This window comes from Hylobates moloch, unplaced genomic scaffold (genome assembly GCF_009828535.3).
Source record: "Hylobates moloch isolate HMO894 unplaced genomic scaffold, HMol_V3 SCAFFOLD_6, whole genome shotgun sequence".
Lineage (NCBI taxonomy): Eukaryota > Metazoa > Chordata > Mammalia > Primates > Hylobatidae > Hylobates > Hylobates moloch.
In genome coordinates this window covers 70,395,067-70,404,018 of record NW_026652281.1, presented here as the reverse complement: position 1 = coordinate 70,404,018, position 8,952 = coordinate 70,395,067, and positions in this window count along the sequence as shown.

Below are 8,952 nucleotides of genomic sequence, written 5' to 3'. Positions count from 1 at the left end.
TCAGGGCTTTCTGGTCAGAGAAAGAGGCTGTGAGCTGACAGTCACTTTTGTCAGGCAAGAGGGGAGGAAGACACCAGCATGAACTGGATGAACTGGGCACTCCTCCCTGGGAAGCCTGCCCAGCTGTGGCACTGTCAGCAGCCCGCTGGAGGTCCCACACACCTGAGAAGTCAGAGGAGTAGATGCTGGTTTGGGGGAGGGAGGTGGTCTCTGCTCTGCAGGAGGAAAGTCTCTCCAAATTGAGAGTTTGGAGCAGGCAAAGACTGACAGGTTATTTTCCTCAATTTCGTCTTGTGTCCACTTTACCTCCAGGACTCTGGATAACTCATCAGAAAATTGTTTGCTTTTAAAAGGAGCAGGGGAGATGTCAAGTGCTGTCTTTCTCCATGAGATAACCTAACAAATGTCAATTTTCTGCAATGTCAAGTTGTCCAGCTCAGCCGGATCACATTGACAATAGACTCCCATCCCTTTTCCCAGGGCTGGTGGAAACAAGCCCTCGGAGCAGAAGATTTGGCTCCAGTTCTTCCAGGCGATACTGCCCTAATTCTAGCTGCACCAGGCAGTCCTGTACCCTGGGCTCCAGAAAACCCGTTTTTCCCTTTGTTCCTCCAGCGTGGGGTGGCAGCAGCTCTCTGTTGTTTCTAATCTCTGAATGCTTCACCATCTCCTGTTTGGCTGTCAGCTCTTCCATCATGTAGGGAACCACATCCCTGCATTAAATTCCATGCCTTTGCAATTTTTGGTTTCTGTTTTCCCAGTGGGGCCCCAGCTGATGAAAGCACTTACTGTGTGTGAGGCTTGATTTAAAGTGCCATAGATACTACATCCTGTGAGGACGGGCCTGTTATCATTCTGCTTCTGTATCTGTGGAAATTACGGCTCAAATGAAGTCAATTGTCCAAGTTCACATAGCTCATGAATGACAGAGTAGGACTTGGGGCCCAACAGTGCCACTCCAAGGTCCATGCTCTTAAACACAAAACTAATAATCTATATCCCATTTATGAAACCATGGGGTGAGCTTTGAGGGTGGGAATCCAAGCGGTTTGTTTCCTTTCACTGGAGTGTTTCAGGTCTCAAATGAGATCTCACTTCCCTGAGGAAGCCTTCCCTATCACCCATAGCTGACATTGAATATCTCCATCCCCGCAGCTCCTGAAGCCCCTAGGGCTTTCTTCTTCTATCTCCACACTATATTGTATTTGCTGGTCTGCTGTTTGTTTTTCCACTAAACTGGAATTGCTTGAGGACAGAGACTGTATTTCCTTTACTCATTAGTCTATTCCCACTACCTTGCACACTCAAGATTTGATGAATAAATGACTGAATCACTCAAACACTAGAGACACATTGCTGCTCAAGAAGGTCTGAGTCTCCACATTCCCTGTGCCACCTAAGGCTCAAGCTCCTGTCTGGCTTTCAAGATCCTTCATATCTGGCCAGACTGTTGGTCCAACTTAGCTTCCCACCATGACTTCCGAGTCCAGCCAGACCTCCACTCACACAGGCCAGAAACTTTGTTACCTTTCTCAACCCCCTTCTTAGATGCATAGCTCTTCCCCAGCACCGTGGGAATTGCTTATCTTCCATACTTACACCCCGCCATCCTTCAAGGCTCCTCCTCCCTGTCTTCTCCATAGGCACCCCAGGCAACTTTATTCCTATCTGAAAACTCTTATCATGCATGCTTTTCAGTTGTCATTTTCAGCATCTGAATACCCATTTCCCACCATCTACCCACAAGTGCTCTAGAGGCAGAGCCTACATCACATGATAGAAGCAGAAAAATGTCAAACAATTGCTTTCCCAAGCCTCACTTGCCAAAGCGAGGGCATGAACCCATGTCCTAAGCTCCACCTATCAGACACATTCACCCTGGACTGAAATGGGAGCCAGTGTTGCAGAGCAAGGAGGGTAATGCAGTGCTTTCTCTGTTTACGATGGCGGCAGTGGCCAGACTGAGTTCCTGGAACGGCCATGGCAGAGAGGCACTGCTTGCGTCCAGTGCTCAGAGGTAGCCATGTAGGCAGTACTAACGGGCATAGTGTCCCATCAGGACCTGTTCTGAGTCTTCATTCAGGGATTGCTCTTAACTGCGTAAGCTTGAGCTTAGTCTTTCAGCCCTCCCAGTGGTGAACTGCCTAACATCCTTTCTTTAAAAAGCAGCTACTTTGAAGTATAATTAACATACAATAAACTTGAATTGTACATACTTGAAATGTGCAATTTGATAAATTTTACCGTATGCAGAAACCTGTGAAACCATGACCAGAATCAAGAAAGTGAACTTCCACATCATGCTCAAAAGTTCCCTCATGCCCCCCGGTAACCACAAATGCCAGTGGCCGCTTTAGCACTGGGGGAGTTCTGAATTAGGAAAGATGAAGGCAAGCCCTTTGGTTGTTCTTCCAGGAGCTACCAGAGAGCTTGAAACAAATCATGAACATTCAGGGTCTACTCTGCTCCCTCTGGTGCTGGTACCAGGCATGGGGGCTGCCTGGTACAACTGAGCATAAAACCCTAAAATTTATATGGACCTCACCCAGCCCTAGATTCAGGGGTGGCCCTTTGGTTGATTTAAGCTCTCAGTGTATCTCATTCCTTTATCCACAGCAATTGACTCAAGAATCAGTCATAACCCAGGCTCAGGCTAACAAGGATGTTACATTACTCCAGCCATAGGAACTAGTTTAAGTATGGCCATGTGTGTTCTAAACAGGTTCAATCATGGTGAACTTCAGGAATTTTTCTAGAGCTACAGAAAACAGATTTGTCTTTCTTTTATGGGCTCGATAGGGGTGCCCAGTAGTACATACAGTGGCAGTTGACACCTTTAATGACGATGTATAGTCCAAAGGGAAATGTTTATAACAAAAAAGGATTAAATGAGAGCCGATCTTGTTTTTTAAAATTGAGTGAAGAAAGGCGTATCAGTCAAGACAGGCTAGGTTATGCTGCAGTAACAAACAACTTAAAATCTCAGAAGCTTAGAGCAACAAGGGTTTATTTCTTGCTCAAATTACACATCCATTATTCTGTTATATGCTCTCTTCCCTAGGGCCTAGGCTAATGGAGCAGCCTCTTTGTAGCACATTGCCAGGTATCAGGCAGAGGGATGAAAAAACATGGAGGATTATGTGCTAGATCTTAAAGTTTCTGCTCAGAGGTGACTGTTGTTACCTACACCCATTTCATTGGTCAAAGTAAGTCACATGGCCACACCTGACTTCAAAAATGGATGTGCACAATTCTCTGGTGGGAAGCAGCACTAAATATGCATAAATAAGTGATGTTTATCAGAGAACGTGTTGCCTCAAAAATTATAACCTAAGGAAAGAGATATTTGTAAATTTAAAAAAGGGTTGGCTCATATAAGAAAAAACAGAAAATATTAATAGGTCAATATCTATTAAAGAAATTGAATCAGTAATTAATAACCTTCCAAAACAGAAAGCACCAGGCCCTGATGAGTTCACTGGACAATTAAGCCAAACATTTAAGGAAGAAGTTATATCAATTCTTTATAATCTCTTTCAGAGGATAAAAGCCGAGGGAATACTTCCTAACTCATTCTATGAAGGCAGCATTACCCTAATACCAAACCAGACAAAGACATTATACAAAAAGAAAACGACAGGTCAATATCACTCATGAACATATTAGTAGATGCAAAAATCCTCAACAAAATATTAGCAAACAGAATTCAATAATGTATAAAAAGACTTATATGCCACAGCCAAACAGGATTTATCCCAGATATGCAAGATTGGCTCAACATTCAAAAATCAATTAATGTAATCCATCACATCAACAGGCTAAAAATGAAAATTCACATGATCATATCAATGGATGCAGAAAGAACATTTGACAAAATCAAACATGCATTTATGATAAAAACTCTCAATAAGAGAGTTACTAGTAAGAGAGGAATAGAGGAAGACTTCCTAACTTGATAAAGAATATCCATGACAAACCTGTAGCTAACATTATGCTTAATGGTGAGAAACTGGAAGCTTTCCCATGAAGATCAAGAACAAGGCAAGAATGTCCCCTCTCACTACTACTCTTCAACATCATAGAGGAAGTTCTAGCTTATGCAATAGGACAAGAAAATAAAACAAAAGGTATACAGATTGGGAAGGAGGAAATAAAACTGTCTGTGCACAGATCAGGTGATTGTCTATGAAGAAAACCCAAAAGAATTGACAAAGAAAAACCTCCTGGAAGTAAAAAGTGATTTTAGAAAAACTTCAGGATACAAGGTTAATATACAAAAGTCTACTGCTTTCCTATATACCAGCAATGAAAAAGTGAAATGTGAAATTTTGAACACATTATCATTTATATTAGCACCCCTTAAAAATGAAATGCTTAGGAATAAATCTAACAAAATATGTATAGGATCTATATGAAGAAAACTATATAATTTTGTGAACGAAATATAAGAACTAAATAAATAGAGGGACATTTGAGATTCATGGATAGGAAGACAATATTCTCAAGATGTTAGTTCTTCCCAACTTGATCTGTAGAGTCAATGCAATCACAGCCAAATCTCAGCACATTATTCAAGTCACATGGCCACACCTGACTTCAAAAACGAAGGGTGTACGATTCTCCTGTGGGAAGGAACACTAAATATGCAGAAATAAGTGATTTTTATCAGAGAATGTGTCACCTCAAAAATTATAACCTAAGGTTGTAAGAATCAGCAAACTGATTCTAAATGTTTTTTTTTGTTTGTTTTTTTGAGATGAGGTTTCACTCTTGTTGCCCAGGCTGGATTTGCAGTCGTGCAATGTCATGATCTTGGCTCACTGCAACCTCCACCTCCTGGGTTCAAGCAATTCTCGTGCCTCAGCCTCCCGAGTAGTTGAGATTACAGGCACCTGCCACCATGCCCAGCTAATTTTTGTATTTTTAGTAGAGATGGGGTTTCACCACGTTGGCCAGGTCTGGAACTCCTGACCTCAGGTGATCCACCGGCCTCGGCCTCTCAAAGTGCTGGGATTACAGGTGTGAGCCACTGCACCTGGCCTGACGCTAGAATTCATATAGAGGACCAAAAGACCCAGAATAACTAATACCATGTTGAAGGGGAAGGACAAAGGTGGAAGACTGATACTACCCAATTCAAGAGTTACTACAAAGCTACAGTAATCAAGACAGCATGGTACTGGCAAAAGAACAGATAAGTGGACCAATAGAACAAAACAGGAGCCCAGAAATAGATACACATAAATATAGTCAAATGATCTTGACAAAGAAGTAAAGGTAAGAACATGGAGCAAAGATGGTGCTGGAACAACTAAATGTCCAAATGCAAAAAAAAAAAAAAAAAAAAAATCTAGAGTTATACCCTTCACAAAAGACCTTACACCCTTCACAAGAATTAACTCAAAATGTATCATAGATCTAAGTGTAAATACAAAACTTTAAAACTTCTAGAAGATAACAAAGGAGAAAACCTAGATGACCTTGGGTTTGGTGTTGACTTTTTAGATACAAGAACAAAGTCATGATCCATGAAATAAATAATTGATAAACTATACTTCATTGAAATTAAAAACTTCTGCTCTGCAAACACAATGTCAAGATAATGAGAAGAGAAGCCACAGACTGGGAAAAAATATTTGCAAAAGACACATCTGATAAAAGACTGTTATCCAAAATATACAATGAACTCTTAAAACTCAACAATAAGAAAATAAATGACCCAATTTTAAGCACAAGCCACAGACTGGGAAAAAAAATATTTGCAAAAGGCACATCTCACAAAGGACTGTTATCCAAAATATATGATGAACTCTTAAAACTCAAAAATAAGAAAACAAATAAGCCAGTTTTAAGATAGGCTAAAAGACTTTAAAAACCACTTCACCGAAGAATATATACAGATGGGAAATAAGCATATGAAAAGACGCTCCACATCATTTGTCATCAGGGAAATGCAAACTAGAACAACTATGAGCTACAACTACACATCTATTAGAATGGTCAAAATCTAGAACACTGACAATACCAAATGCTGGCCCAGATGTGGAACAAAAATTCTCATTTGTTGCTGGTGGAATGCAAAATGTTACAGCCTCTTTCGAAGACAGTTTGGAGGTTCTTACAAAACTAAACATACTCTTAACCATATGATCCAGCAATTACACTCCTTGGTATTTACCTAAAGGAGTTGAAAACTTATGTCCAAACAAAAACCTGCACATTAATGTTTTTAGTTGGTTTATTCATAATTGCCAAAACTTGGAAGCAACCAATATGTCTTTCAGTAGGTGAATGGATAAATAAACTATAATACAACCAGAGAGTAAATCTTCTTTTCATTCTTTTTTCTTTCTCTCTTTTTTTTTTTTTTTTTTTTTTGAGACAGAGTCTTGCTCTGTCACCCAGACTAGAGTGCAGTGGCACAGTCTCAGCTCACGACAGCCTCAATCTCCTGGGTTCAAGTGATCCTTCTACCTCAGCCTCCCGAGTAGCTAGGACTACAGGTGTGCACCACCACGCCCTGCTAATCTTTGTATTTTTTTGTAGAGATGAGTTTTCATATTGCCCAGGCTGGTCTTGAAATCTTGGGCTCCAGCAATCTGCCCACCTCAGCCTCCCAAAGTGCTGGGACTATAGGCATGAGCCACCATGCCTGGCCAGACAGTGAATTTCCTTCAGTGCTATAAAAAGACATGGAGGAACCTTAAAAGTATATTACTAAGTGAAAGAAGTGAATCTGAAAAGGCTACATACTATATGATTCCAATCATATGGCATTATATATGAAAAATGCAAAATACGAAGACAATAAAAAGATCAGTGATTGCCAGGGATTGAGGAGGGGATGGAGGAAGGATGAATAGCTGAAGCACAGAGGATTTTTAGGGCAGTGAAAATGCTCTGTACAATACTATAATGATGGGTATATAACATTGTCCAAACACATAGAATGTACAACACCAAAAGTGAACCTTAATGTAAACTATGAATCTTTTTTTTTTTTTGAGATGGAGTCTCATTCTGTAAACCAGGCTAGAGTGCAGTGGCACGATCTTGGCTCACCGCAACCTCCGCCTCGCGGGTTCAAGCTATTCTCCTACCTCAGTCTCCTGAGTAGTTCAGATTACAGGTGTGCACCACCATGCCTGGCTGAGTTTTGTATTTTTAGTAGAGACAGGGTTTCATCATGTTGTCCAGGCTGGTCTCAAACTCCTGACCTCAAGTGATCTGCCCACCTTGGCCTCCCAAAGTGCTGGGATTACAGGCATGAGCCACCACACCCAGCTTAAACTATGAATTTTTTATGATCATGAAGAGCCAAGGTAGGTTCATCAGTTGTAACAACTGTACCACTCTGGTGGAATGCTGATGATGGGGAGGTTGTGCACGTGTGGGGTCAGAAAGTGTATGAGAAATCTCTGTACCTTCCACTCAATTTTGCTGTGAACCTAAAACTCCTCTAAAAAAAATCTTAAAAAAGGGGTGGGGGAGTCTTGGCAGTTCAAAAGAGGGTAACACCTTACTATTATTGGAACATTAAATATGCATTTATAACTGTGTAGTAACTTTTACGTCTCATTTCTACATAAGTATTGCACAAAGCACCTATCTTGTAACTTTCTTTGATTACAAATGAAGTAAGTGTTCCTTTGAAGTATTTATTGATCATTTTCTGGCTCTTTTGTGAAATGCCACCTTGTGTTCTTTGCCTATTTTTCTATTAAGCTATTTCCTATTGGATTTTAGTGATTGGTACATTCTAGATACCAATTTTTTTGTTAGATGTATTATAAATATATTTTTCTAGATTGTGACTAGTCTTTCCCTTCTGTAGTTCTTTTTCATGCAAAACTGATCACTTTTTTCTTTGTGTATTTCACTTTTTTGTGTCTTAAGAAATTCTTACTTGAAAAACTTGAAAAAATATTTTCTTTATTTTATTTAAACTTTTTTTTTTTTTTTTTTTGAGACCGAGTCTCTCTCTGTCACCCAGGCTGGAGTGCAGTGGCGCGATCTCAGGTCACTGTAACCTCTGCCTCCCAGGTTCAAGTGATTCTCCTGCCTCAGCCTCCTGAGTAGGATTACAGGCACCCATGACCACACCCGGCTAATTTTTGTATTTTTAGTAGAGACAGGGTTTCACTAAAAGTAGTTGGCCAGGCTGGTCTCAAACTTCTGACCTCTGGTGATCCGCCTCCCAAAATGCTGGGATTACAGGCATGAGCCACTGCGCCCAGCCCTAAACACTTTACTCTTCATCCCACTTTGAAACAACTCATGGTAGAGTTAGCCAATCATGGACGTTAGCTTGCTCGATGGCAATGTCATAAATCAGGAATTTCTCTCCTATTACACAGACACAGCTGACTTATTAGACATTTCATTGTGCCATCTCTTTGACCTTTGGCAAGCCTCAGTTTCCATATGTAAATATAGAATAACACCACCTGCTTTTCTCAAAGTATCACAGGCTGGTTTGAAGAAGTGGAAAATACCATTTGTGTTCCAAATGAACGTGAAAGAGGTTTGCAAACTATAAAGCACCATTCAAAATAAGGTTTCCATTTTATAATGTTACTTTATTCTTTTCTGCTATAATTAAAAGTATAACTTTCTTTTCCATAGGTTATATGATAAGAAAAGATTGAGTAATGAATATTCAGTAATGTTTATTTTTTATTAGTTTTTATTTTTTTAGACGGAGTCTAGCTCTGCTGCCCAGGCTGGAGTGCAGAGGCTCAGTCGGCTCACTGCAAGCTCTGCCTCCCGGGTTCAAGCCATTCTCCTGCCTCAGCCTCGCGAGTAGCTAGAACTACAGGTGCATGCCACCAGGCCCGGCTAATTTTTTTTTTTTTTTTTTTTTTGTATTTTTAGTAGATACAGGGTTTCACTGTGTTAGCAAGGATGGTCTCGATCTCCTGACCTCATGATCTGCCCGCCTCAGCCTCCTAA